Here is a 7,311-nt window from a genome sequence, read left to right on the forward strand (position 1 = left end):
AACTGCTTTAACAGAGCAAGAGGAGATTTGGAGAGAGAAGTTAGGAGGTTCTGTCAAAATCCCTGGCAAGGAATAATTGGTGGAAGAAAGAGGTCATTGTGGTAATGAAAAGAAGTGGACAGATAGCATGTAACATATTAGGAGGTAAAACTTCGCATAACTGGCTGCTCAGATTGGGAAGTAAAGAAGAGAAAGTGTAGCCCAGGACAGCTCCAGGGTCTTGGCTCATGGGGGCTGGGATGAAACTGTGGGCCGGATGAGAAGAATGCAGGAAATGTTGGAGGCCTGTCAGAAAAGAAAGAGTCCGGAAGCAAAGAGCGCCAAGGAAGAGCCTGAGGATCGGCCAGTACTTAGGTGGATGGGGGGATCCTGAGCAGCTAAGGAACGCGAGAAGCTATAAGAAAGGAGACTATGTAGTTCCTGGTGTCAGGGAGGAAACTTCAATATCTTTTTAAAGTAAGGTAGCAAAAGATGCACGACCGATGTGGGGATTCTGTCTCCCATCTTAGAATCCCCAAAGCAAGCCAAAGGCAGAAGAGGAGATATAGTCACATTCCACTGAAATTCTAAAAAGGTAGATCATCTGTTCTCTTTGTATCGATTCAGTCTCAGGCAGCCCTAACAGGTCTCACACTGGGGATCAACTTCAGGCAACTACGCCTCGAAAGAAAGTAGACTGTCAAATGATTTTTGTTTCTCTCTCCAAAATGTAATCGCTGTGACCCCGGCGTGATTTGAACACGCAACCTTCTGATCTGGAGTCAGACGCGCTACCATTGTGCCACAAGGTCACAGGCAAGGGTCGATTCGCCTTCCTACCACAGAATTCTGAATCATTCCCCTCCCCTACCTCCAGATTCAAAATATTTACTTCTTTATCATTAACCGTGATTAATTTTCTCTCCACCTTTCACAGTTTTGCTAATGCTTCCTTGAGAAAAATTAAGGGATTGATCATAGTAAATATTAATCCCAAATGCTCCATATGGGGAAAGAAAAAACAAAAGGAAAAAACGTTCAATCTTTCCACTCGTCGAAATTTCTCTATTTTGAGAATAATCGTGTATATATTCGTTTTAGACCCTCAGTGAAGCAGGAATAAAAAGGGCTGCAAAGTTGCCAGTATTGCTTTACCTGTAAATTCCCTAAACGCCGCCCTCTTCCGTTACAAACTTCCAGCCTTGCGGAGGCCCGGCTTCGCATCTTCTACCTTGCTCCTCCCTATCCGCGCACCGGCTTCATCTTCAACCTGGAGAAAAGCTGCTTCTCCTCAAGGCATAGCGCCGGTGGCATCTCTTCCCAAAATTCTCACTTCCTCAGTAAGAATCCGTGGTCTGTGCGGGCTCTATTGTGTGCACTTGACATTCACTCTACAAGGTGAGCCCCAGACAAACCGCAGGCATTTACCGAGCGCTTTTTTTTTTTTTTTTTTTTTTTAGCACTGACTACTATTCTTGTGTTACAAGCTTTTTAATTCGTATTATCTTAGGTATGTGGTAGAAAACGATTCCATTTTCTGCCTGGATGGTGAAGATCTGAAAGCCAGGCCTTTGAGGATAGTAACTCGTTAGAAATGGAAATTCTCCGCCACACCCCCAAAACCCACACCCTAGACATACTGAATTTGACACTCTGGGCTTGAGGCCCAGAAATCTGTGTTTTAACAAACCTTCCAGGTGATCGTGCTGCACGGAAAAGTCTGAGAATCTCTGACCCAGCCTAGAGACCCTATACTTTATGCTCTGCAGAAAGTAAACTTCCAGTCTTCTTCCAGAACTGAGGAAGGACAGTTTCCAAATGAAGCTAGTGCTGAAATTCCTGAGACAATGAGGCCATTCTATGCGGGATGGGATGGGGGTTCTGTGGTGAAAATCTGGTTGCCTTTTTGCTTTTCCCACTATTTGTTTAGGATTTAGCTTCCTAAGGTCTGACAATTCAGCTATCACTTCTCCAAAGCCTTTCCAGATTACAAACTTCGTTGCTGTTATCTCCTCTCTGGAAATTTTTGTCCTATGTGAATTTGTATTTTAGAGTTATTCGAGTGTGATTTCCGGGGAGGAAAAAGTGAATTTTTGTGTTTAATCCACAATCAATCTTTACCTGGAAGGCAAGGGAGTGGAGGTTCCCTGGATCTGTAAAGCAACTCGGTTCTGTCTTGGCTTAGTTTACCCCTCTCCTCCTTCAGCTCTCAGCTAGAGCATTTCCTCCCTGGCGCGCCCTTTCTCCCTAGTTCCCTTAAAAAGATAAAGCACACTATCAATTAAAGCATTCTATCTATTAATATCACCATATTTCAATCATTTTAGCATTATATTCCTCTCCTTGGTGGTTATTCAGTTCTAACTTTTCAGTATATTTCATCATCAGGTTAATTTTTTTTCCCTAATATATACTTTTATCGCACAGATGAAGAGCAGCAGATTATTTTTCTTTTAAAAAAGGTTTTCAGCATCTACTGCGCGGAAACTACATGCCCTAACGGATAAGGGGTCTGACTTCGGATCAGAAGATTGAGGGTTTGAATCCCTTCGTGGTTGCTCGACAGCGTTTGTGTTTCTATTGGAAGAATCCAAAAACGTTTTGTTCGTAGTGGCATTTCTGCTCCCTTTTAATACTTTCCTTGGTTAAAGCCGGAAATAAGAAATTTACTCATTTTCACCCTAAGAGTTTATTCTCCATATATTTCCCCTCCACATTCTTTGCCTTTCTTTTTGTTTCTTTTGTTTTATCCAAGTGTCTTTTGTTTATATCTCATTACCACGATACAGCCGGTCCATTCTCTAGGTCGGCGCTACTCAAAATTTCCTCTTTGGACCCGCAGCAGCCCCTGGGAGCCGCTTAAAAACGCAAATTTTTAGCTGTACATTCCGCAGGTCCAGGCCACCCTCTGTTTACTGGATTAGCGTCTCTGGAGGTGGGACCCAGAAATCCGGGTTTTAACAAGTTATCCAGGTGATTCCTGTACGCACTCGAGTTTGAGAACCACTGGAGACTACATTCTGCATACTGTCTGCCCCCATAGAGTTTACAAGGAGCGCCTGACGGATTTGAACTGCCGAACTCTTGCTTAGCAGCAGTAGCACTTAACCACTATGCCACCAGGTTTCGTAGGGGGGAGAGGGAGGCAAGGAAAAGGGCAACAACCATGACCAGAATGACTCTCACATATGTAGAAAGAATGGTAGAATGAAAACAATCACTATCTCCAACCCCCAGAGAAATAGTAGACCTAGGCAAAGAACATTAGCGATCTTAAAACCATTAGGCAAAGAGTTACTGGGAAATAACAGAGGTGCAAGGTACTAAACTTACCACTCACCGATTACTTGCCAATTGGAAAGTGAAAACAGAGAGGACCCTGGGAGCACTACTTTATTTTCATTATCATTGGGATACACTGACTAGTGCCTCTTGATGTGAAGTAAGTACTGTATAAAGTATACAGTATCAGGCCAAAATTTTTTAACATGAATCTAATCAGTTAATCAAAAGGATAGGATCAATCCTTTAGACTTCCACTGTACAGGAAATGTTGTTGTTGTTTGGTGCTGTCGAGTTGGTTCCAACTCATAGGGACCCTATGCACAACAGAAGGAAACACTGCCCGGTCCTTCGCCATCCTTACAATAGTTGTTATGCTTGAGCTCATTGTTGCAGCCACTGTGCCAATCCACCTCACTGAGGGTCTTCCTCTTTTCCACTGACCCTGTACTGTGCCAAGCATGATGTCCTTCTCCAGGGACTCATCCCTCCTGACAACATGTCCAAAGTGTGTAAGGCGCAATCTCACCATCCTTGCTTCTAAGGAGCATTCTGGCTTTACTTCTTCTAAGACAGATTTGTTCATTCTTTTGGCAGTCCATGTTATATTCAATATTCTTCACCAACACCACAATTCAAAGGCGTCAATTCTTCTTCGTTCTTCTGTATTCATCGTCCAGCTTTCACATGCATATGATGCAATTGAAAATACCATGGCTTGGATCAGGCGCACTGTAGTCTTCAAGGTGACATCTTGTCTTCGACACTTTAAAGAGGTCCTATGCAGAAGATTTGCCAAATGCAGTGCATCTCTTGATTTCTTGACTGCTGCTTCCATGGCTGTTGATTGTGGATACAGGTAAAATGAAATTCTGGACAACTTCAGTGTTTTCTCCATTTATCATGATATTGCTCGTTGGTCCAGGTGTGAAGACTTTTGTTTTCTTTATGTTTATATTTTTCTTTATGTTTATTTACAGGAAATAGAGGAATAAATTAAAAGATTGTGGGAGGACACAATGAGACAAATCCACAAGACAATTGGCTTGGACTTTTTAAAAAGGTCAATGTCAAAATAAAGCAAAAACGACAAAAAATGACACAATGCTGGTCTAGATTAAAAGAGATTGAGGAAACAATGAAATAAATGAATGGCCTTTGATTGGATCCTGTTTGAAAACAGTTCTGAAACACATTTTGTTGTTGCTATTAGTTCTTATCCATTATTATTACATCCTTATTAAAATGAAAAATAGCATGGAATAGATGATATATGGTAAGATAGAGTACATTGTAAAGAACCTATGGGCATCTATAGTTGTGGTTGAGTGGTTCAGATGAGGAACTAGAATTTCATTGGGTTCACCCATTGGAACTAGGAGCATTAACTTTTATGTCTTCATCTCCATCTCTGCCCACTAATTACCATATTGTAGTGCAAGCTACTTTTTTAGGTATTAAGCTTTCCTTGGATCTTTTACAAGTTACCTAACAATGGATTTCTCATTGCCCTGGAAGGAATTATTTTGGATGACTAAACTAAGTCAAGGGAACCAATAGAACCTTGTTTTGTTTCAGTTCTGAGGCTTCTTGGGTTCAAATTCCCATTGAAGAAAATCAAGCTAAAAGAAGGTCTTCACATAGTTGCATTTAGAAGGACACAGTAATCCCACTGCTTCCTTTTCTACAGCCATAACGGATGCAGCACTTGATTTAGGTCACCATGTCACCTAAATCAAGATCCTTGGAAGACAGCTGCCTATTCAAATGACTGAAAGAAATCCATATTTGTATCCATTCCAAAGAAAGATGATCCAAAAGATTGTAGAAATTATCAAACAATATCATCACTATCACAAAAAAGTAAAATTTTGCTGAAAATCGTTCAAAAGTGGTTGCAACAGTACATCAACAGAAAACTTCCATAAATGCAAGCCAGATTCAGAAGAGGTGTGGAACAAGGGATATCATGGCTGATGTCACATGGATCATGGCTGAAACCAGACAATACCAGAAAGATGTTTACCTGTGTCATTTTTTTTTTTAATTTTTGCAAATAGATGTTTATGTTTATTTAATTTCGATCAAGCATTTGGGATAATATTTAAATGATTAGCCTGGTGAATCTTAACGCTATGCTAGAAGAAACAGATTTGATGGTGCATTCTAAAATATATATTCACCTCACATTCTTAGCTTCCACCCAAATCCTTGCCGATGTAAATATTTCCTGGTCTTTCTCTAGAAACCAAAATTCCTGCATCTGGCATAAATAGATAACTCCTGTGCAGGAACTCAGGTGGTGGAGAGAAGAGCACTAAAGGTTCTTGCTAATTTCAAAAAGTCAACATATGAATCAAAAGACATTCCGAGGTCCTAGTGCCACCTTACATAAGAGAGGTGGGGCAAATTAAGGCAATGTTCCCAGGCCACATCAGAGAGACAGGATGAAAAAATTCCAGGGAGCTTGAGGGTAAATGAAGCCATGTGGTGAAAGTATTAACAAAGGACACACTAGATTAGTCTAAACTTTTAAAGGGCACCAACAGTGCTTTTTCTAAGCTAAATCTGAGTTAATGGCAAGAGTCATCCTATTAAAGCAAAGGATGGAATTTGTCTAAACGATTTTTGCAATGGGTAACATTAACTAGGTCTCATGGGTGTGACTGACATTAATTATCATTCTGTATTGTAGCTGAGCTCCCCAGAATTCAGGATGAGTGGGAAATAACAGAGTCAGTCAGTACAGTTGCACTGGATGGTCCAGCTCAGCCCCCAGCCTGAAAAATCAGCAAATAATCTTCCCCAATCAAAGCCTGAGACTCTGATGTAAAACGTTATCCAGCTGGGCATCTTTTCTTTTCAATAAACAATTTACCATTTGAGCAAGAATTAGATCAAGGTATTATCAATGAGTGTTTTTTGGTATCCCCAAGGGCTTCCATGTTTTTTTGACTATGCGAAGGTATTTGACTTCGTCAATCATAACAAATTATGAATAACATTGCAAAGAATGGGAATTCCAGAACACTGAATTGTGCTCATGAGGAACCTGTGCTTAGACCAAGAGACAGTTCTTAGAACAGAACAAGGGGGTACTGCATGGTTTAAAGACAGGAAAGGTATGCGTCAGGGTTGTATTCTTTAACCATACTTATTCAATCTGTATGCTGAGCAAATAATCCAAGAAGCTGGACTATATGAAGAAGAATGTGGCGTCACGATTGGAGGAAGACTCATTAACAGTCTGTCCGATACAGATGACACAATCTTCCTTGCTCAAAGTGAAGAGAACTTGAGACACTTACTGATGAAGATCAAACACTACAGCCTTCAGTGTGGATTTCACTTCAACATAAAGAAAACAACAATCCTTACAACTGGACCAATAAGCAACATCATAATAAATGGAGAAAAGCTTGATATTGTCAAGGATTTCATTTTACTTGGATCCACAATCAACACTCAAGAAAGCAGCAGTCAAGAATTCAAAGGACACATTGCACTGGTCAAATGGGCTACAAAAGACCTCTTTAAAGTGTTGAAAAGCAGACAAGGCACTTTAAGGACTGAGGTGTGCCCCACCGAAGCCAAAGTATTTTCAATCACCTCATATGCATGTGAAAGCTAGACACTGAATGAGGAAGAGAGAAGAAGAATCAATGCCTTTGATTTATGGTGTTGATGAAGAATATTGAATATACATCGGACTGCCAGAAGAACGAACTAATCTGTTTGGAAGAAGTAGAGCCAGAATGCTCATTGGAAGAGAGCATGGCAACACTTCATCTAACATACTTCGGGCATGCTATCAGGAGGGTCCAGTCCCTAGAGAAGAGCATCATGCTTCGTAGAGTAGAGGGTCAGAGAAAAAGAGGAAGACCCGCAATGAGACACGTTGAGCAGTGACTACAACAATGGGCTCAAGCGTAACGACTGTGAGGATGGCACAGGACAGAGCAGTGTTTCATTTTCTTGTACATAGGGTACCTATGAATCAGAACCCACTCAAGGGCGCCTAGAAATTACTACGATGCTGCTTCTCTGGGT

At 41.0% G+C, this 7,311-nt stretch overlaps 1 non-coding gene across 1 annotated transcript; it reads right to left on the reverse strand.

Moving 5' to 3' along the window:
• Positions 1-719: 719 nt before the first annotated feature.
• On the reverse strand, positions 720-791 carry TRNAW-CCA (transfer RNA tryptophan (anticodon CCA)). Its single transcript has one exon. It is a non-coding gene; the product is annotated as a tRNA-Trp (tRNA).
• Positions 792-7,311: the final 6,520 nt, after the last annotated feature.

Source organism: Loxodonta africana, chromosome 1 (genome assembly GCF_030014295.1).
Source record: "Loxodonta africana isolate mLoxAfr1 chromosome 1, mLoxAfr1.hap2, whole genome shotgun sequence".
Lineage (NCBI taxonomy): Eukaryota > Metazoa > Chordata > Mammalia > Proboscidea > Elephantidae > Loxodonta > Loxodonta africana.